Source organism: Pelodiscus sinensis, chromosome 2, assembly GCF_049634645.1.
Source record: "Pelodiscus sinensis isolate JC-2024 chromosome 2, ASM4963464v1, whole genome shotgun sequence".
Taxonomy (NCBI): Eukaryota; Metazoa; Chordata; order Testudines; family Trionychidae; genus Pelodiscus; species Pelodiscus sinensis.
Genome location: NC_134712.1, coordinates 84,566,657 through 84,590,219, shown reverse-complemented (window position 1 = coordinate 84,590,219; position 23,563 = coordinate 84,566,657).

Here is a 23,563-nt window from a genome sequence, read left to right as displayed (position 1 = left end):
AAACAACAAGTGGGCTGATAGCACCTTAGAGACTAACAACAAATTTATATAATATGCATTTTCATGGGCACAACCTGCTTCTTCAGATGAATGGAGCAAGAGGCACAGAGAGGTAGAGAAACCCCAAAATTTAAAGCAGAAAAAGAGAGGAGAGGGGGAGGAGAAAGAAAAAAAACCCTGTCAATTATAGTGTCCATGTTAAATGAGGCTAATAGAGTGGACTCTAAGTCTGTGTCTAGACTACATGCCTCTGTCGTCAGAGGCATGTAGATTAGACACATAGGCAAAGTCAAATGAAGCCGCGATTTAAATGATCGCGGCTTCATTTAAATTTACATGGCTGCCGCGCTGAGCCGACAAACAGCTGATCAGCTGTTTGTCTGCTCAGCGCGCTAGTCTGGACGCTCCCCTGCCGATATCAAAGCCCTTTGTCGGCAGCCCCGTTATTCCTCGTGGGATGAGGTTTACCGGGGCTGCCGACAAAGGGCTTTGATGTCGGCAGGGGAGCGTCCAGACTAGCGCGCTGAGTGGACAAACAGCTGATCAGCTGTTTGTCGGCTCAGCGCGGCAGCCATGTAAATTTAAATGAAGCCGTGATCATTTAAATCGCGGCTTCATTTGACTTTGCCAAAACAACAAATCTACATGGCTCCGTCGACGGAGCCATGTAGTTTAGACGTACCCTAAGTGTCTGATACTTAGCTTTTGATGTCATTTGGGTGTTGAATATAGCAGCCCATCCAGTTAATGTCTTTTTTCAGTCCCTGTGTGAAGGTGTCAAATTTGCATAAGAAGGCCAGTTCCACAGTCTTTCTATGCAGTTGGTTCCTGAAATTACTTTGCAAAAGAATGGCTACTTTTGGATCCATGAATGAGTGTCTAAGCAGGTTAAAATGTTGCCCAACAGGTTTCGGTGTGTTACCATTTTGAATATCTGATTTGTGTCCATTAATCCTTTGTCATAGACACTGTCCAGTTTGGCCAATATACATGGCTTTATGAGACAATGGTAAGTCTGATGTGCTCCCTTGGCTGCAGGGGGCTGCTAGACAGTCCTGCCATAAAACTACCAAGGATGGTGGGGTTACTTGCAACCACTGTTTATATTTTTGTTTAGGTGCCATTGCCTGCCCATTCTGTACACCGACACTGAGCTCATAGGGCCTAAGGGTTGAGCACCTTGACCTCCACGGCTCCACTGAAGCTGCAGAGTTTGAGTGTGATGGATTTGGAGTTGCCTGTAATGATTTATGAATGCTGTTAGTGCGTTGATTACTGTATGTGTACGTAGGCTAATTTGCTATCAGGTTTGTCAGGAAATGTGTCAAGGAAAGGGTGTGATTCCTGATAGGCACAGATGTAGGAAAATACTTGAACAATGCTGGAGTCACTTCCTGTGATATGCTAGTGAGGCCCTCTATGGGCTTGCTGCACACAGTTGCACTGGGATTTCTGAGAGTCCTGAAGGAATGGAGATCAAAGGATTCACTGGGGTTTAAAAAGACAGACTCTGAGGGCTACAGGGGAGAAACTGTCCCCAAGATCTTTAAAGTTTAGGAAGTGTCAAGGGAGATTATTCAGTCTAGGGTCTCTGCCAAGGGAAGAGAAACCTTTAAGTAAGATTAACCTGAATGTAGGAATTTTTTTTAAAACGCCTTTCCTCTTCTTATGCTTTGTTTCTAATGCTGGGATTAAACAATGCTTTAAGAAGGGTCACTATATTCACCACTGGTCTCTGCTCCTGTTGGAAATAACTGCAGGTAGTCAAAATGAGTCAGACATGCTGGGTAGTCACAATTGATACCCAGGACACAGTAGCCCAGTGGCTGGCTTTACAGCAAAAGAATCATGGAACTCCATCCAAGTAAGGTAAGGGCTCCAGAGCTAAGACCTGCACCACTGGAGGAGTTGGAGGTGCAGCAAGAAGCTGAAATGACCATGAAGGAAGACAAAGTCTCCCCCTCTGGATCATGCAGAATCAGTTAAAAATGGCAACTGCCTTTGCAAACAGAAATTGAAAAGGTGCAATACAGAAATCAAAATCAAAACAGTTACAAAGTCATTTGCACTGCAAATTCATTTCCATCCTTTACATACCATATTTATACGACATAAAACTGGATGGCAAAAGTGAATCAGGATTTACAAGTATCCTTAATGCTCAGAAATTCACTGTGTTCTTGGGCCAAATTCTGCACTAGCTGCCCTGTATGAGCTTGCCTTGATCTCTTCCTCTCCAGGCCAGCATTTCTTGTCTTGTATCATTACGGTACAAAAAGTGATGTGCAAATAAAGATTTGGTAATAGAAAGATATTTCTCATCTCCAAATCAAAGCCACAGCTTTCTTGTACCCTCTATGCAGGAAGGCATATTTGGGTTGCTGCATTAGGTCAGAGCAGGTCAAGGAAATTCAGGAATGCATGTCAGTAGAGATACCGGCCCTTTCTTTTGAGAAAGAAAGGCTTAGCTTCTCTTCCAGCAGTTGAATCAAACATAAAAGAATGTCAATGGACATATACCATTATGAAGAAAAACTCTATTCATATGCACATACCTCAATTTTAATTAAATCTATAATAACTTATACAGAAGTATGGTGTGATTTGTGATGTAAGTGCCCTTCATATATGTACATTTTCTGGCAAAATATATTGCATAATAATTATGAAATGACATTAACACTCTGAGTACAACTGGCTCTTTCTGATTAGCTAAATTCACTGCCATATGTAGCATTTATGTACCCCAGAGTTATCAAGTGAAGGGAAGACTCAAATGCACTCAGGAAATTATAAGCACACCTTCCACCTGTTGAACACAGAATGTATCTGAGCAATCTTACCTTGGTTGTTGTTACTCTGTCAACATGGCTTCTGTTGTCCTGGAGACACAGACAAACAAGATGCAAGAGACATGATTTAATTTGGCTGCCACTTTATTAATCAAGTATCAGAGGGGTAGCCGTGTTAGTCTGAATCTGCAAAAGCGACGAGGAGTCCTGTGGCTCCTTAGGGTACGTCTACACTACAGCGCTAGTTCGAACTAACTTAGTTCGAATTAGTTAATTCGAACTAAGCTAGTTCGAACTAACGCATCTAGAACTAAAAACTAGTTCGAACTAGCGTTTTGCTAGTTCGAACTAGTAAGTCCACATTGAGTGGACTCTGAACAGGGCTTAATGATGGCTGGAAGCAGTGCCGGCAGGGCATAAAAGGAGGACTTAGAGCATGGAGATACTGTCTCAGGCTAGCCGAGGGCTGCGCTTAAAGGGTCCCGACCCCCACCCCGGACACACAGTTCTAAGGGGTGCCCCGCTTGCAAAGAAGTTCTGGCTTGGAGTGCCCTGAGTGCCCACACTGGGCACATCACAGCACTCGGCCATCAGCCCGGCTGCACTTGCCGCAGGCTGCCATCTGGGGAGAGGGAGTAATTGGGGGGCTGCAGGAGAGCTTCCACCCCCAGAAGCCCGCAGAGCCAGCCCAGTCCTCCCCATCGGGGGCTCGTACCCCATTCCTCCCTCACCTCCTTCCACTTGCCCTTCCCTAGCCCCCCTTCTTATTGATGTACAAAATAAAGATAACGTTTCTTCCAACATTGACTCTGTCTTTATTGAAAAAAACTGGGGGAGACTGGGAAAAGGAGGTGGGAGAGGGGAAGAGAAAGGCTGGGAGAGGGGAGGCTGTGAAGGCTACAACTAACATGATCAGGGGTTGGGAACAGGTCCCAGATGAAGAGAGGCTACAGAGACTGGGACTGTTCAGCTTAGAAAAGAGGAGACGGAGGGGGGACAGGATAGAGGTCTCTAAAAGCAGGGGTTGGGTGGAGAGGGTGCATTCAGAAAAGTTCTTCCTGAGTTCCCATAAAGAAGGACTAGAGGACACCAAAGGAAAGGAATGGGTAGCAGGCTTGAAACTAGTAAGAGAAAGTTGTTGTTGTTGACAAAGCAAATAGTTAACCTGTGGAACTCCTTGCTGCAGGAGGCTGTGAAGGCTACAACTAGAACAGAGTTTAAAGGGCAGTGAGATCAAGTGATGGAGGTTGGGTCCATGGAGCATTAGCCAGAGGGTAGGAGTGGTATCCCTGCCCAAAGTTTGTGGAAGGCTGGAGAGGGATGGCACGAGACAAATGGCTTGGTCATTGTCTTCGGTCCATCCCCTCCAGGGTCCCTAGGGTTGGCCGCTGTTGGCAGACAGGCTACTGGGCTAGATGGACCTTTGGTCTGACCCAGGACGGCCATTGTAAGCTCAGGGCTCAGTGTCGGGGGTCTCAGTGGACCCCCTTGATTTTCATGCACACCTGGTCCTGGGTGGCCAGGCTGGCAGCTCTCCTGCCCTAGACGGCCACTTTCCTGTGCCTAGTGCGGAGATCGTGGACGAGGTCCACGATGTCCGCACTAGCCCAGGAAGGTGCCCGCCTCTTGCAGTCCAGGGGAAGCTCCCGGGAGCCGCCAGCCTGGTCCCGGCAAGAGGGGGTGGGCTGGGGGGCATCGGGTGGGTGGCTCTGTGCCGTGCCAGGTGCAGGGTCTGCTAGCTGGGTGCTGGCAGGCTTGCACCTGGCACGGGCACCGTAGCCAGCCCGTGCCCCTTTAAGGGGTCCGGGGCCGGGAGGGGGGCATAGAGTTTCCCTGGTGTTGGCCAGAGTGGCCACCAGGGAAACCTGGGGAGGGCTAGCCTCCCACTAGTTCGAACTAAAGGGCTACACAGCCCTTAGTTCGAACTAGCTAGTTCGAACTAGGCGTTAGTCCTCGTAAAATGAGGTTTACCTAGTTCGAACTAAGCGCTCCGCTAGTTCGATTCAAATTCGAACTAGCGGAGCGCTAGTGTAGCGCATAGGAAAGTTAGTTCGAACTAACGTCCGTTAGTTCGAACTAACTTTCTAGTGTAGACATACCCTTATAGACTAACTGAAGTGTAGGAGCATAAGCTTTCGTGGGCAAAGACCCACTTCGTCAGATGCATGTAGTGGAAATTTCCAGAGGCAGGTATAAATATGCAGGCCAGGATCAGGCTGGAGATGACGAGGTGGATCCAATCAAGGAGGATGAGGCCCACTTCTAGCAGCTGATCTGGAGGTGTGAATTCCAAGGGTATGTCTACACTAGAAAGTTAGTTCGAACTAACGGACGTTAGTTCGAACTAACTTTCCTATGCGCTACACTAGCGCTCCGCTAGTTCGAATTTGAATCGAACTAGCGGAGCACTTAGTTCGAACTAGGTAAACCTCATTTTACGAGGACTAACGCCTAGTTCGAACTAGCTAGTTCGAACTAAGGGCTGTGTAGCCCTTTAGTTCGAACTAGTGGGAGGCTAGCCCTCCCCAGGTTTCCCTGGTGGCCACTCTGGCCAACACCAGGGAAACTCTATGCCCCCCTCCCGGCCCCGGACCCCTTAAAGGGGCACGGGCTGGCTACGCTGCCCGTGCCAGGTGCAAGCCTGCCAGCACCCAGCTAGCAGACCCTGAACCTGGCACGGCACAGACCCACCCACCCGATGCCCCCCAGCCCACCCCCTCTTGCCGGGACCAGGCTGGCGGCTCCCGGGAGCTTGCCCTGGACCGCAAGAGGCGGGCACCTTCCTGGGCTAGTGCGGACATCGTGGACCTCGTCCACGATCTCCGCACTAGGCACAGGAAAGTGGCCGTCTAGGGCAGGAGAGCTGCCAGCCTGGCCACCCAGGACCAGGTGTGCATGAAAATCAAGGGGGTCCACTGAGACCCCCGACACTGAGCCCTGAGCTTACAATGGCCGTCCTGGGTCAGACCAAAGGTCCATCTAGCCCAGTAGCCTGTCTGCCAACAGAGGACAACCCTAGGGACCCTGGAGGGGATGGACCGAAGACAATGACCAAGCCATTTGTCTCGTGCCATCCCTCTCCAGCCTTCCACAAACTTTGGTCAGGGACACCACTCCTACCCTCTGGCTAATAGGACTCCATGGACCCAACCTCCATCACTTTATCTCACTTCTCTTTAAACTCTGTTCTAGTTGTAGCCTTCACAGCCTCCTGCAGCAAGGAGTTCCACAGGTTAACTATTTGCTTTGTCAACAACAACAACTTTCTCTTACTAGTTTCAAGCCTGCTACCCATTCCTTTCCTTTGGTGTCCTCTAGTCCTTCTTTATGGGAACTCAGGAAGAACTTTTCTGAATGCACCCTCTCCACCCAACCCCTGCTTTTAGAGACCTCTATCCTGTCCCCCCTCCGTCTCCTCTTTTCTAAGCTGAACAGTCCCAGTCTCTGTAGCCTCTCTTCATCTGGGACCTGTTCCCAACCCCTGATCATGTTAGTTGTAGCCTTCACAGCCTCCCCTCTCCCAGCCTTTCTCTTCCCCTCTCCCACCTCCTTTTCCCAGTCTCCCCCAGTTTTTTTCAATAAAGACAGAGTCAATGTTGGAAGAAACGTTATCTTTATTTTGTACATCAATAAGAAGGGGGGCTAGGGAAGGGCAAGTGGAAGGAGGTGAGGGAGGAATGGGGTACGAGCCCCCGATGGGGAGGACTGGGCTGGCTCTGCGGGCTTCTGGGGGTGGAAGCTCTCCTGCAGCCCCCCAATTACTCCCTCTCCCCAGATGGCAGCCTGCGGCAAGTGCAGCCGGGCTGATGGCCGAGTGCTGTGATGTGCCCAGTGTGGGCACTCAGGGCACTCCAAGCCAGAACTTCTTTGCAAGCGGGGCACCCCTTAGAACTGTGTGTCCGGGGTGGGGGTCGGGACCCTTTAAGCTCAGCCCTCGGCTAGCCTGAGACAGTATCTCCATGCTCTAAGTCCTCCTCTGATGCCCTGCCGGCACTGCTTCCGGCCATCATTAAGCCCTGTTCAGAGTCCACTCAATGTGGACTTACTAGTTCGAACTAGCAAAACTCTAGTTCGAACTAGTTTTTAGTTCTAGATGCGTTAGTTCGAACTAGCTTAGTTCGAATTAACTAATTCGAACTAAGTTAGTTCGAACTAGCGCTGTAGTGTAGACGTACCCCAAGGGAATAGAAGCTGCTTTTGTAGTTAGCGAGCCATTCACAGTCTTTGTTTAATCCAGAGTTGATTGTGTCAAACTTAAAGATGAACTGTAGCTCAGCAGTTTCTCTTTGAAGTCTGGTCCTGAAGTTTTTTTGCTGCAGGATGGCTACTTTTAGATCTGCAATTGTGTGTCCAGGAAGATTGAAGTGTTCCCCTACAGGTTTTTGTATGTTGCCATTCCTAATATCAGATTTGTGTCCATTGATTCTTTTACGTAGGGACTGTCCAGTTTGGCCGATGTATATAGCAGTGGGGCATTGTTGGCACATGATGGCATATATTACGTTGGTAGATGTGCAGGAGAATGTACCAGTGACAGTATGGATGATCTGGTTAGGTCCTGTGATGGTGTTGCTGGTGTATATATGTGGGCAGAGTTGGCACCGAGGTTTGTTGCAAGGATTGGTTCCTGAGTTCGAGTTATTATGGTGCGGTGTGTAGTTGCTGGTGAGAATATGCTTCAGGTTGGCGGGTTGTCTGTGGGCAAGGACCGGCCTACCTCCCAAGGCCTGTGAAAGCGAGGGATCATTGTCCAGGATGGGTTGTAGATCAGAACCAACAGAACACCACTGGCCATCACCGACAGTCCCCAGCTAAAACCTCTCCAACGCATCATTAGTGATCTGCAACCCATCCTGGACAATGATCCCTCGCTTTCACAGGCCTTGGGAGGTAGGCCGGTCCTTGCCCATACACTTGTCATCTCCTAAATTGTGATAACTTAAAAGTAGAAGGCAAAAAACTCCTCCCTACCCTCTTCAATTTAGTGGTGAATGAGAAATTTCTTCCTAATCCTCCCTCCAAAAGGCAACTAGTGGAATGCCCAAGAAGACCAAAAACCCCCCCAACTATTATCTTAATTCCTGGATGGAAGGGTGGGAGCTGCCAGTCAGCTGTGAAAGGGGGTTTGGGCCAAGGGGACAGAATTTATATACCTTTCCTCAGGTACACTGGAGCCATGGGCTTACCTGAAGATCAGCACCCAGCCCACCAACTCTTCTCCAATTTCCAAAGGGGGTGGCCCCTGAAAGCAGTGGCTCATAACCTTTCCCGACTACTGTGCCCCTTGTTTTGCGTACCTTCAAGTTTCACCTCACTTTAAAAGTACTTGCTTACAAAATCAGACATAAAAATACAAAAGTGACACAGCATCCGATTACTGAAAAATGGCTTATTTTCTCACTTTCCCCATATCATTATAAACTAAATTGACTGGACTGTAAATATTATGTTTGTGTTCCAGTGTAGGGGCATATAAAGCAGTATGAACAAATCATTGTCTTTATGAAATGTTAGTTTGTACTGGCTTCACTAGTGCTTTTTTGTGTGTGTAAAACTAGGCATATATCTAGATGAGTTGATGTACCCCCTAGAAGACCTGTGTGCATCCGTGCAGTATGCCTACCCTGGTTGAAAACCATTCTCTTAATAGAGAGCCACTACCGTTTTCCCCCAGCAATCTAGACAAAGCCTGAGGAGCTGGGGGTTGCATTTTCACCATCAAAGGCTTCCTTCCTTGTTACATTTCCTTTCTAGAACTGGTTTTTAAAATCACAACTGCCACGCCACTGAATGAGCACAAAGAGCCCTAAAATTAGCTTATCCAAGCAATAGCATTTCATGTCATTTTTCCAGCCTAATGGTTCTCATGATTAACACTGCAGTTACAGATTGATTCAAACTCTGTTGTCATTTTACAGGAAGAATGAAACTTGGTAAGTTACTAACACCCTTTCAATAGCAGCTCTCAAAGCTCCTATTCAAAAAATTATGGACAAAAGTTAGGAAACTTGGTAAAAGTTAAAGTTAGCAAGGCATAGTCATTCCCATTAATTGATAATTAATCAATTTACTTTAATATTCCATGTCCCTTGTTGTTAAAGTTATCATTATCGTGATGAATATGCTTTAAATTTACTCATTTCTTAAGTGTTTGTTTTATCTGAAAATAGACTCTCAACTGTGCTTAGTAGGCACTGGTCTATGCTGGAGGTAGGGAAATGCCTTTTTGTTTGTGCAAAGATCCTCTTTAAATGCTCCCGGCACCTTGTTTATCAGATCATCAGAGGTATTGAATGTGGTCTGAAGACAAAAGCAAAAGCAAATCTTCAATATTTACTCAGGAGCATTAGAATAAACAGTTTATTTGCTATAATATTTCAAATTAATTTGTGTGTGGAACAATTGGGTGCCACATTGTGTCAACATTTGTAAATTGTAATGGGAAGATGCTGCTCTTGCCTGTCTGCCTCTCAGCAGTAACCAGCATCGCCTTAATACATTGTAAAAATTCTGATCATGAAAAAGTACATTGTTCTGGCTGCTTGATTATAAAGAGCAGCTAATGGTTTTATGTGAAAGGTTTGACCAAATTATATCCCACTAGTCAAGATGAAGTGCAACAAATTAATGTACAATTCTACTAGCAGTACCAGTCATGAGCCAGTGTGTAATTCTTCACAAGAGATTCAGTTAAACTGAAATCCCATGTAATCAATATGAATGTTGACAGGTAGCATTGGCAAGGATTTCAAGGTGCATGCTAGATGTGACAATTCAAGGGCAAATGTCTTTGATGCCATACCAGATGAAGGATATTGCTAACAAAAGACAAGAAGGTTAGAAGTAAGAACAATTGCCATTAAAATGATCAAGTCTTAGCCTGGGTGCAAACATTTGGCAAGACTGTTATTAAAGACTTAACAAAAGGTGACCAAGAAGTGATAAAATGAGAGAATAACAACTTTGCAAGGAAACCTCTTGGCAATGGTGAGGGAGGGAAGGTAAAAATGAAAGGGAAGTATGACCTGAACACTGGCTTTGAATACTGACAGGCTTTGAATACGGACTGTCCTGTTTAATGTATCAAAAGTTTATGTAGAAAGAATATTGATCTGAAAAACAAAGTGACCATTTTCAAGAACTGAGTGGGTATTCTGAGCTAGCCTGCGGGAACATCCCTCCCCACCCCCCTGCCCAGGCTTCCATGGAAGCTCTTCCTCCAGCCAAAGCAGGTTCTGCAGGGCGGTGGGGCAGGATCCCAGACGGCCAGGTCTGTTTCCTAACCCCCCCGGTCCCGTGTATGTGTGTGTGTGTGTGGGGGGGGGGGATTCTACACCCATCAGAGGCACCCTGACAGGCACAGCCCCTACTGAGCCTCAGGCACCTAGGACAGGATGGGGTGGAGCTGGCGCATCCCCATGGCCGTAACGTCCTCCTGTCTCAAGAGAACAAGGGCTTGTCTGAGCCTTGGCTGCCCCCAGCAATCGTGGGGATCAATGGGAGCTGGCACCCTGGGATGGACTCGCCTTCCTCTCTACTGACCTCCCGTGCCAGACCTCCCCACCCCATTGGAAGAGGAGCTCCTGCCTCTATCCCTCATCTCCCTGAGACAGATGTTCCTGAGCTGCCTCTCTTCGGCAGACTGCTCTGTCTGCGCTGGGCGGCTTTCCCATTGCCAGGGCGCTGCATCTCTCACCCCACAGACAGCTGGGCTCCCTACGGGGGGTGGAGTATCCCAGGGGCCAAGGGAGGGGAGTTGACCCCCCAGGGAGCAGGGGGAGAGACAGACTCATCCTCCAGTGGGGGCAGTCTCAGACAATTTGAGCTCCCATCACCCGGTGGTGGACAGTCTCAAAGGGGTGGGGGAACGTTTTTGCCCGTTGCCAGTTTTCTGTCAGTCACCGTACTATTGGGCCCTGGTTCCCAGAGGGGTTCCCTTACCAGTGCTGGTGCAGCATTTGTAGTGCTGGTCACTCCCCACCCCTACTAGCTGGCCGGTGTCCATAGCTGGTCACTGCTGGACAGTCACAGCTGAGCCATCGAGCTCCCTAGCATGAGGACCTGTGCTGAGCTCTGGTCAGAGGGAGGAGAAGGGGGGCCCCATCAGCGTTCTGCTGCCAGCTCCCAACCCCCCTGGGCCAGGAGCCTTTCTCCCCAAATCCCTCAGCTGGAGACACTGGGGAGAAGAGCTAGAGTGACACCCTCAGCTCCTTCTACCCTCCCCAGGGTTCTGGGGCAAAGGAAGGGGTCAATGCCCTTCAGGAGGACGTGCCACCCCCCAGCTGTTCCAGGAGGACATGGAGGGACCCAGGGCCAGGCATGAACCTGGCTGAAGCATGGGTTAGAACATGGTCCCTTAGAGGCCCAGGGTCTCCATTGACCTGGAGAAGATGAACTGGACTCAAGTCTGTCTCCTGCCCTGCTCTGATTTTGCCCTCCCCAGGGAACATGTCCAACTACAGCCTCTGCAGCTGCAGGTCCCACAGCCTGTTGGAGCTGTCTGCCCACACTGTGATCGGGGAGCTGGGGTCAGAGGTGCTTTTTCCCCCTAGAGATATCAACACTGGTTGCATAAAGGTGGCAGAAGCTAGATTTTTATGGATTCATATGTTTATTTTTATTGAAAGGATTATAAATTTGTCCAGGTACTATCATCTCAGTGATTTCAGCCACAGCTGGAGGGATACAGCCGGTGACAATAATTGCTGGGGTCAGAAGAATCTCAAATTTTGTGGACTGGAATAGTTTTTGTTAGTTCCCATTCAGTGGAGACAACTGTATGGAAAACTATGACAATGTGCAAAAAGGGTTACGAGCAAAGAGCAGACATTTTTAGCAATGCTAACATTTGGTATTATTTAGAGAGTTAAATGTTTTCAGCCTAGGAGTACCTCTGACTTGAAAAAGAAAATAATAGTAGCTCTTTTGCATTTTATAGGGAAACAGAGAAGGGCTTTATACTTACCAACAAGTTTGAATCCAGAAAGAGTGAGCCTTGAAAGTAATAGGCTGTGTAAAATTTGACAGAACTGTTGACTGTTATGTGATTATTTTGAAATTGCATTATAAAGGCATCAGACTCAGAATTCCTGTGATTAAATTATTTAATGTCTTATAATTATAATATAATTTATTGATTAGGACAAGATTTAAGATGTGGGTCTCATCAGAAATTAAAGCTAACATTTTACTATTACACAGGGAAAATGTCTTAAAAATGTACATTTAACTAGTTTAGAAGAGGAACACACGATGGTTAATCATCTACAATTACCCATGGAAGAGTTGCAATTGTCCATTTATTTTATGTGTGCTTAATTCTAATGACTTTAGTTAATAGAATAAAGTCCAAAACATCTGTGCATGTGGCTACATTCAAATCAGTCCCTCTTGTAACTCCATTGAAGTTAACATGGGTATGACAGGAGCAAATGTAGTCTTATGTTGTTTGTGCTACTAAGAAAGTTACAGTATATGACCAGCAAAGGTCATTCCCCTTAAATTTTGCTTGCAAGAGTTTCACAGGAGTCCACACAGAATTGCAAAGAATAAAGAATACTGAGAAAGAATAGCAGATAATGAAGCCTTCAAGGACCTACATCAAATTTCATTTCCCTTCTCATGTGGCAAGGCAAGGCAGTATCTATAATTCACTCCCAAGACTTCTCAGCCCCAGTGGGCTGTATATTTTATATTGATTGCCATACTCTATAAATCAGGATTGTTCAGGGACAACACAATGGACTAGTCCAATCCGAGTACAGCCTGCCATAAAATTTGACCACAGACACTACAGAGCCTTGAAAAGGTTGTAGACACAGCAGCTTGGGAACAGATATATTCCTGTATCTATTTTGAGACTATGATTTCTTACACCAAATGAGCACTGAGGCCCCAGTCCTACCTGGTGTGCAAACTCTCACTGTAGTTAATGGTCCCAGAGCACATTCTGTGGTATCTGAGGGGCTGGCAGTAGATAACAGATTTTTTGGTGTGTTTGGGCTGGTTCCTGAATCTGTGAAGGCAGATGTGGTGATCTGTGGGTTTCTTGAAACTAATTATCTGTTGGGTTCCCTTGATGAAGCTAATTGTGGCATCTAGGACCTATGATAAATGGCAAATTACCATGTCACCTGTGAACAAATGCTTTTCACAAAATGGACACTAAATCTGATGTCATTCCTCATTCTCACAGGAAACCTAAACACCATCTTCAAAAGATGAGCCTGGGATTATAAATTCTTAACTTTGCTAGATACTAAAAATAACCCCAACCCCCCTAGGTCTCTTTCCCCAGCAGAAGGTGGCCCAATAAAAGATATCATCTCACCCTTCTTGTGTCTCAAATATTCTGGGATGAACATAGCAAACATTTTTAATTGTAGAAATTATTTTTTATCTAGCACCTAAAATGTTCTGGATACTTTCTAAACATAGAATATGCCAGATTCCTGCCCCAAAGGCTTTCAGCTAGCTGAGCTTTAAGTTCCCTTTTGATGGATCTTCAGTTGTATGATTAAAAGTACTAAGTGGCTTGTAATGAGGAGTGTAAGAGATTCTTGTTGACTTGGGGCCAAAGTGTCACAGTTCCCCATCTGTTACTCATATGCTTAACTTTATGTATGTGAGCAGTAAAACTGATCTCAATTGGTCTACTCTTATATGTAAAACTGGATACATACATAAGAGGTTTCCCGATTGGAGACTTTGATTACAAGCTCTTTTGGCCAGGAAATGGTTATTACTGTGTGCCTGTTCAATATCTAACTCAACATGACTTTGATCTCAGCTGTGTCTTCATTGCAGTATTTAATATATATAAACAATAATAATTAGCAGAAATATTATTTTATAGGTACAATTAGTCATCAGTCTGCTGTTATATAAAATGCATAGTGATGATTTCAGGAATCAAAATGCCATTGCTTAAAAGGCTGTGGGTAAGCCTACAATATTAATTTCCACATACACTTGGCATAGACAGGACAGAGAACAAGGGTCTCTATTAATGGCTGACATCCAACCTTTTCAATGCTTTAATGAGTCACAGACAGCTAAAATCATGCTGCCATATTTAAAAACTCCACCACCACAGAGCTGAGCCATTGCCTTCTCACAAACAAATGACCAAACTGGAAAAAAAAATTCTCTTCATAAGTCAGCTCTTCATAAATCAGAACCTTGAAAATTGTCAGGTTCTGAAACAACAGGTCAGAGTATGGAGTTTTTGTTTGTTTTTCACTCTAATAACAATTCGTGACAGATTTACAAAGTCAGATATCCATATACTGTATTTACCTGGAACAGGACTGGGGATGGAGATATAAATACCAGGCCTCAGTGCAAGTCTTGAAGAATGAAAGATCAACAAATGCAAATAGAACTGTGTATTCTTCTTCAGTTGCTGCCCACGTGTTCTGCTGGCTTTTATAGCCTCTTTTCTGCTTAGTTGATAACTTCGGCCATGACTGCACTAGGAAATGATTTCAAAATGACTAAATTTGTCTTATGAACTCCCGATTTAACGGATTTGAACTTGCAAGTCCTCACTATGGGGGAAGCATTGAAATTGGTCTGAAATAGTGCATTCACATTGAATGAAGCCTGCCTAGGACTTAGAGCCCCAGGAAGCACTCTGGAGCACGCACCAGGAGGGCGGATACTTCCTTTGGCTGCTCAGTCCAGCAAACTATGATGGGTGCTTACAGGCGCTGCTCCTCTCCACGCCCGCCTCTCACAGGGCACTTCTCCTTTCCCTCCCCGCTCATGGGACAGAAAAGGGACACACTGGGCATGTGCCTTGTTGTGCCCTGGTTGCCTGTGTGGATGCCACAGCACCACCACCATGGAGCCAGAGCTGCTGCAAGGCAGTGCCATGCTCATGGCTCTCGTGCTGTGCCTCTTGCCGCAGCACTTTGAGACTGCCCATGTTTTGCTCCAGCAGGGACAAGATGAGGATGAGAAGCACGTCCCGGCATGGCCTGCAGGGCCTGCTCAGCCAAGTCCTGGCGCTCCTGCTACTGTGCATGCCCCTCAATCCCCTGGACACAGTGGAATGCCACTTCTGGTGGAGGGACCCGAGCTTGGCCTGGTGGCAGGCCTGTATACATGGGGGGGTGCGAAAGGTGTGAATGCATCATCAGAGCCCCATAAGTAAGCGAGAGAGGGCTCCGCGACCACCTTTCAGGTGGTCTACAGCTTGAGCTCAGCCTCCCTCCTTCCCCCTGCATCAGGGAGCCCATGCTGCCACAGCAGCCTCCCCCTCGCCCTTCCCCGTGATCGAAGCATCAGTGTCGGCTACCTGCTGGGGATGGGGGAAGAGAGCCACAATGCGTGATCTGGTTCACGAGAAAGAAGCTTTCCTCCTCCCCTGGCTGGGGGAATGGCAGTGCATGGATGTGCTGCCTGGGAGCTTTCCCCGCTGCTCGCATTGGCCAGAATCCAGCCAATGGGAGAAGAGGGAGTTGGTGCCTGAGACCGGTGTGGGGCATGAAGGCAAGTGAGTGCCCTCATCCCCTCATGCCCAGGCTCCCCCCCACACCAAGACCCCACACTCCCAGCCCGCTTCTGCGCCCTTCCCTCTGTCCAGATACCCTACCCTCAGCCCACTCCTGCACCCTCCCTCCTGACCACATACTGCACCTTCCCTTGCTCTTGGCCCCCTACTCCCAGCCTGCTCCTGCACCCTTCTTCCCATCCAGACCTTTCACCTTCAACCCTTCCTGCACCCCACCTTCCGTCCAGATCCTTCCCCCTCTCACTGGCAGAGGAGTGAAGTGTCTCAGGTGGGGGCCACATTGGTGAGGGTTGAGGGGTTTTGCAGGAGGTTTTTTTTTTTGGTGCGTCTCATGTGTGGGGTCCTCAACTGATTTTTCTATGGGTCAGTGGCCCCCAAGCCAAAAAAAGTTCCACACCCCTGCCACAAAGAAAATATGGAAACCTTTTGTGTTGGACAGAGATTAATATTTTATTTATTTAATATTTAATATTCATTTAAAATGAAGTTTGATGAACTGACGTGAGAAAGTTAAGCACTTAGTCTGTTTAATAATTTAAATTCGTATTTCCCTTCTTACTGGTTAAATTAAGCCATTCTCCCGCGCTGTAGCCCTAGCAAAAAGGCTTGGGTGTAATTATGTAATTAATGGCGAGTTTCCATTAGCAACTGGTGGTCCACAGACAGGTTTGCATTGAGTACCACTGTGTTAGCGGGATGGGCGAGTGATGTTCTGTGGGGGGATGGGTGGGTGGGGCTTGTGGCAGAATGGCAGAACCAGGGGAATGGCACCCTCCACCCACAAGTGGCCTAGACCCAACCCCTCTGGCTGGAAACCCTGCCCGTACTTTACCTGGCACTGGCCTCACCAAGCAGGTAGAGCAGCAGCAGGCAACTCAGGGAGGGAGGGCCCTTGCAGCTGTGCCACCCACCATGATCCCAGAAGTCAATTTCTATAAAACCTTTATTACTGTGTAAATGTTTAGCACGTTACAATAATTTTACCCATCACTGTTTCCACTCAAATTTTTCATTAACCTTTCTTATACACACTCGTTGCATGACTATTTTGAACTCCTTTATACTTCAAAAATTGCGGTCCACATTTACAGAAAAAGGCCCTCCTCTCAGATATTCCTGTGTACGGGCCTTGGGCGGGGGGAGGGGAGGGAGGGGAGGAGTTACATCATCCTACAGGGATGGGATCATCAGAAATGTCTGCAGAACTTCTGCATGTGCAACGCCACTTTCCTCACACTCAGGCAACAGGATGCCTGGATGTGACCTGCCATCCCCATGCAGAAGTACATTGTTATTGCCCTCTGGAAGCTTGCTATGCTGGACAGCTACTGCTGAGTCAGGAACCAGTTTGGGGTGGGGAAATCCACGGTCGGGGCTGTGCTCGTGCAAGTAGCCAAGGCCATTAACCACGTCCTGCTACAAAGGGTCATCACTCTGGGCAACCTGGACAGCACTGTCGATACCTTTGCTGGCATGGGCTTTCCTAACTGCAGTGGGAGGCATAGATGGTACACACATCCCCATCCTGGCCCCTGACCATCAGGCTTCAGAGTTCATCAACTGCAAGGGTTACTTTTCCATGGTGCTGCAGGTACTCACAGATCACAAGGGGAACTTCTCTGACATCAATGGCAGAGGGTCGGGAAAGGCACACAATGCTTGCACCTTTCGGAACTCCTACCTTTTCCAAAGGACGCAAGCCAGCACTGCACAATCAAAGTCAGAGAGATGGACATGCCTGTCATTATGCTGGGTGATGCAGCCTACCCTTTGCTCTCCTGGCTCATGAAGCCCTACACAGGCAGCCTGGACCCCAGCAAGGAGGAGTTCAGCACCAGCCTTGGCAGGTGCAGAATGGTGATGCAATGTGCATTTGGGCATTTAAAGAGGAGGTTCAGAAGTCTCCTCACCTGCCTGAACCTCAGTGAGTGCCACATCTCCTTTGTGGTGATGGCTTGTGTGCTCCACAACCTGTGTGAGAACAAGGGGGACTTTCCTGCCAGGGTGAAGGGCTGAGGCCGAATACCTGGCCAGGGAGTTTGAGCAACCAGACACCAACACTAGAAGGAGAGCACAGAAAGGGGCAGTGCTCATCAGAGAGGCCTTGAAGGACAGTTTTATGCAAGGCCAATTCTGAGACTCTCCACAAGGGGCCCCTGCATTCCCTGTGTGTGCTTTTCATCCCCCACTCCTCCCTTCTCCTCCCCTCCCCCCCCCCCCTCAGAGTACTCAGTAAAGCACACAATAGAGTGTCCTTGGAAAAACAGGAATCTTTATTTGCAGGATGTACAACAGGGGAAGGAATGGGAAAAGAACCCCGAATGGAAGAGGGGCAGCTCAAGGACAGGGCTGGGACTGGGGTCTGCCTCTGGGTGGCCTGGAGGCTCTGGCTGCCCTAGAGTGCCCCCCACTATGTTCTGGGGCCCCAGCGACCCCTTTGGACCCTTTCAGGGGAAGCAATTGGTTAGGTGGGGAGGTGGCTGGTGGCCCACTCCATAAATGCTGCCATGTGTTCCATCACCAAGGTTAAGGTGGAGAACATATGGTGGTGGTGTGCCAACTCTTCCCGGCCAGCCTCTCTCGCTTTCCCATCAGCCTGCTGCTCCTGGAGCTCTGCCTGAGGGACTGCAGGCAGGCCATCTGCTCCCTCATGAGCCCTCCTGGGTTCTTTTCCGCCTGCGGATCCCGCTCAGGTAGGTAGAGTCAGTGAGAGGTGGGGGACACACCCAGCTCACAGCTGGCCCAACTGTGAAAAAAAGTTACAAGGGCAGTCATCACAGGAGACACTGTGTATGAAGCTTAGCCCTAATCTCTGAGCTGACGCCAAAGGTCTCAGTTTAGATGATGGCGACATGTTTTGAGCAAGACCATGTGATGCCTAGAAAGTGGGCACTTTCCAGCAGGTGCACAGACATCCCAGGGGACCATTGCAACACACATGACTGGGGGACAAGTAGGCATGAGAAGGTGACAGTAAGGCCATGAGCCTGCAGGTTGGAGGGGGAGAGACGGGGTGGCTCGGCTTCCTTCTGTGTCCTGCACATGCCAGGTCTGGCACTTGTGGCATCCCACAGAGAGAGAACTTCTATTCCTGCCTGCTGGAGGAAGGGGGAGTTGGTGGAAGTGCGTGTGAGTGGCAGATTCCACTCACTGGAGAGAGTTCTAATGGGTTCCTCTTCTCTTCCTTCTCCTGGCAGGTTCCCATGCACGATACGAGTGCGGGCATGGCCCTGAGCTATGTGCGGCGCAGCTGTGTGGTTCCATGACCCCAGACTACTTACTGGCAGCTTGGCGTGGGAAGGTGTCCTACCATGCAGGCCAGAGCTAAGCAGGTCTCTCCAGGAATCTTGTGAGAAGGACGGAGAGGTTTCTGTGTGAGAGCGTCATGGGGCTAAGTGTTCCAGACTGGCGCTCCATCTGCAGACACGTGAACAAGCTGTTGTGCAACCCCCACACAGAGTAGGCTGAGAGAGAAGTGCGCAGCCACTCACAGCCCATCACCTGACCCCGCTTACAGATAAAGTTGGAGAACTCACCAGATGTGTCCTCCCCGGGGTCGTCGGAAGCCTGGGAGACAGCCTGGGGTAGGGGGATTGGCTGCAAGGTGAGGAGCAGCTCCTGGCTTCGTTATCCTCCACTTTGTCATCCTCCTCCTTTGCCACCCCGCCCTCCTGCAGGCTGACACCAAACTGACGCCAGACATGTCTTGGTCAGACTCTATGACCATAGCGGGAGAGATGACTGGCTCCCCTCCCAGGATGACATCCAGCTGTTCATAATAGTGGCAGGTGTGAGGTGCTACCCCAGAGCATCTGCTCTTCTCCCTGGCCTTCTTGTAGGCCTGGCACAGCTCTTTTATTTTGAGCCTGGACTGCTCCAGGTTGCTGCCGTGGCCTTTCTCTGACAGCCTGGTGGCGATCCTGCCATAGATGTCAGCATTCTGCTTCTTGGTCCAGAGATCCTGGAGGTTGGACTCCTCCCCCCCCAACATCAATGAGGTCCAGGATCTCAGTACCAGTCCAGTGCCGGTAGCCATCAGAAGAGCTAAGGAAGCATTGGCAGCACTCATGTCTTGCAGGGGTGCTTGCTTGCACAGGGCTCACAAAGCTGGGCATGTGAGACAGGCCCTTTTCCAGTTCCCAGGACTACAGCCCTGTGAGCAGTGGAGATCCCAGGTGTGGCCAGAGCAACAGCTGACAGCTGCTGGAGGCCTCCAGATGTGAATTAGTGTGGAGGCCAATCACATTAGCAACATTGGAGCATTCACATGAATGTTATTCAGACTTACAAGTTTAGAATTAGCATTATTCCTGATGAAAAGCAGTGCTACAGAGTTTGAATTTCGTGGTCTGTTATTCCGAAATAATGAGCATGGCAGCGAGGATGCACTGCTTACAAAGTTGAACTTGGGGGGTTATTTCAGACTAAGGTCCTAGTGTAGACCAGGACTTCTTGCCTAATATTAACAATGCCAGTCTGTGCACATGCTACCTAGTCTTTACTCTTCTTTAGAAAGTCAGATCTAGTCTCTGTGTCAGTGACACTCAGACTTACAGTAAATGGGCCTGATGCTGCTCTCAAATTAGTGTAAAACAGGCATAAGTTCCATTTAGTGGAGTTCCACAAATGTAAACTAGGGTAAATAGAAGTAAAATCATACCCAATATGTTTTATTTACTTTATGCTAATATTTTTATGGCTGACCTTCAACGTGTCCTCAGCTCTCGTCCCCTAGCATCCTTCCACTACTTATACTACATTGATGACATCTTCATCATATAGACCGATGGGAAAGAGGCCCTCTGGGAAAGAGAATACTACAGGGATTTCAATAGTTTCCACTGCACCATCAACCTTAGCCAGGACCAGTGCACACAAGAGATCCACTTTTTGATAGTACAGTACAATTAAATGATGGCCACATGAGACATGTTTTCCCTGGGCTTGAACAAAGACATTAACTGGATGTTGCATTATAAAGCCAGCCTTCCCTGCATTTTACACATTTTTACATCAAAAGCTAAGTATGGGACACTTCCATCCTACTTAATTAATCTCATAAGCACTCGTCCTACAATTGACAGGTACGTTCCCTCCCCGCCCCCTTTTTCTTCTGTTATAAATTCTGGGTTTGTGTTATCTCTCTCCAGTTCATCTGATGAAGTGGGTTTTGCCCACAAAAAGCTCTTCATACTACATATATTTTTGCTAGTCTCCAAGGTGTCACAGACTACTCATTGTTTTTAATCATTGTAGTTCTCAGAAATCCCACCTGGGGAACATTCCTATAAAAACTCCAATTAGATTCCTTTCCATTAAAGTACTGCAAACATTTTAAAAAAATGTGTAAAGCTTTTTTATGTTCAACAAGGCTCCTGTCTGATATAATAGTCTCAAAAACAGCTATAATGGTAAAACTGTGTTTAAAGTAGAAGAAAATCCAGTAACACTGCCATTCTCTCCTGGTGATCACCCTAGATAACTTTCTATTTTTTATAGCCAAAAATACTATCACCTGGAAATGTTACTCGTGGGAGACAGAACAGCTAACTCGCATTTGAATCACTGAGCTAATATGGTTGCTAAACCACAAGTAAAGTTACTAATAATGCCTCTCTCTCTCATTTGGAAAACAATAACCAACCCAGACTCAATTGTACCTTGTCTTTAAATTTCAATTATTCCTGTTGGTATGAATATTTTGGGCTGATTAAGTCAAAGTGCTTGGGTTTTGGTTTGATAGTTAATGATACAAAATTAAAAAACGAAGCTTTTGATTTAATATGTAAATGAAGCTGGAAGTACCAGATTCTACTTGTCCTAATTAAACCATATCACAATTTAAAATGCATTTAATTCTTACTTCACTCTATTAAAGGATTTATGTCAACTGAAAATAAAATGGGCATATACAGTAGCATGTGTATAGGCATTCCCCGGGTTACGTACAAGACAGGGACTGTAGGTTTGTTCTTAAGTTGAATTTGCACGTAAGTTGGAACTGGCGTCCAGATTCAGCCGCTGCTGAAACTGACCAGCGGCTGACTACAGGAAGCCCGGGGCAGAGTTTCTCTGCCCCGGGCTTCCTGGAATCAGCCGCTGATCAGTTTCAGCATCAGCTGAATCTGGACGCCTGGGACAGAGCAGCTGGGGCGCTGCCGGGTAGGTCCCCACAGCGCCGCACCTCGGCGCTGCGGGGACCAACCCGGCAGCACCCCAGTTGCTCTACCCCAGGTGTCCCCAAGTCAGCTGCTGCTGAAACTGATCAGTGGCTGATTCCAGGAAGCCCGGGGCAGAGCAACTCTGCCTCGGGCTTCCTGTAGTCAGCCGCTGGTCAGTTTCAGCAGCGGCTGAATCGGGATGCCTGGGGGCAGAGCAGCTGGGGTGCTGCTGGGTTGGTCCTCCCCCAGCAGACCAGGGAGACGTGGAGCAAAGCCGCGGAGGACCCGGGCGGCGGAACCGCAGTGCTTCTGGGCGATCCCGCCGCCTGCGTCCTCTATGGCTTTGCTCCGCATCTCCCTGGTCTGCTGGGCCCCCCCAGCAGACCAGGGAGACACGGAGCAGCTTTTCTCGCCCCGGAGGACGCGGGTGGCGGGACTGCGGCACGTCTGGGCGGTCCCCGCCGCCCGCGTCCTCCGGGGCGAGAAAAGCCCCGTTCGTAAATACGGATCCGACATAAGTCGGATCCGCGTAACCCGGGGACTGCCTGTATTTAAGAGAGAGGGGAATCACCATACATCACAATTTGTGGTATATGGCTTTGTAGGCTATATTATGGGTATATTTATATTTATATTTGAATTTAAATTTAAATTCTATTAGGGATATTTATCATATGTTAATTTCCTACATTTTGGATAGGTGCTATAACAAACAAAAATGCTATGAAGCCCAGATAGCTGTAAAAATGGCCAGAGACACCTATCTGTATCTGATAATCCCCTCTCCACACCACAGTTTCAGAAAGTTTAGCAAAATTGTCTCTCATATCATAGGAAGCCCATAAATCTAGCAATATGGATAAAACAATACTTGACTACTTAAATGGCTCTCTACCTGTTTATGTATCTTACATGCTAGGAGTTGGAGACATCATTTCACCAAACAAGCACTAATTAATATACAAATCCTGTAATTGTGTTGGAGTTACAATTGTATAACTCCTCTCATCAACTCCCTCCTGCTTTTTGACTATTCTTTGCGACCAATGTTCATTACCACCTTTGTCCTTACGATCCTTTAAGCACATTCATTTTGTTAGCTACATTTCTGTTGAACATGTTATAAAAACTGGATACATACAAATGCCTTTGGATAAATGGATTATGAAAATAAAACTATCCCCTCACAATCATTACATTCCTATATCCATGGCCTGTGTATTATCTTGGCCTATACATCTTGTAAAATGAGCTGGCATGCAAGAAATGCATATTATACATCAATAAATTATTTGTAGGGCTGTTAATTAACACACATTAATGCCTGTGATAAATTAATGCATTCATTTTTTAACACGTTAATCGCAAGCACTTCCATGGCGCTGTCCCTTTGAAATACCACCAAGGCATTTCAAAGGGGCAGCACAGTAGGAGCCTGGGATCAGATGGAGTCCCCAGCTGACCCTGGGCACCAGGCAGTGCTGCCCCTTTGAAGCGCCACCCCAGAGTTTCAAAGGGGCAGCCCAACGCATAGCCTGGGTTCGGCTGGAGACTCCAACTGATCCCTCCCACAGCACTGCTGCTGCCCCTCTGAAATGCCAGGACAGTGGCGTTTCCAAGGGGTGGTGCTGCATGGAACCGGGGTCAGCTGGGGACTCCAGCTGATCCAGGGCTCCTGCGGTGCTGCCCTTTGGAAACGCCGCTGTGTTTCAAAGGGGCAGTGCATGCCATTAATTGCAATTAATTTTTTTAATCACTTGACAGCCCTAATTTTATTTGTATCAGATTACTCCCATGAAGTTATCATTTCATAGCAGATTATAATGACTACATGAAAATACACACAAATTATAGTATGTAGCTTAAAACATAGCATATCGGGACTGCGTTTTGTCACACAAATCTTCAATGGTCTCAGAGCTATCAGAGTAGAAATCTCCCTGATAAAATCCTTCAGAATGCTGGTGTGCTTTTTTATTACAGTTTCTCTGGTGCCACTATATATTTTGTAAAAAAAATTCTTGGGGAGGTGGTGTTCGCTGGCTATAGGATTTTTATGAGAGATTTCATTTTAGATTTTATAATTTCCCGCT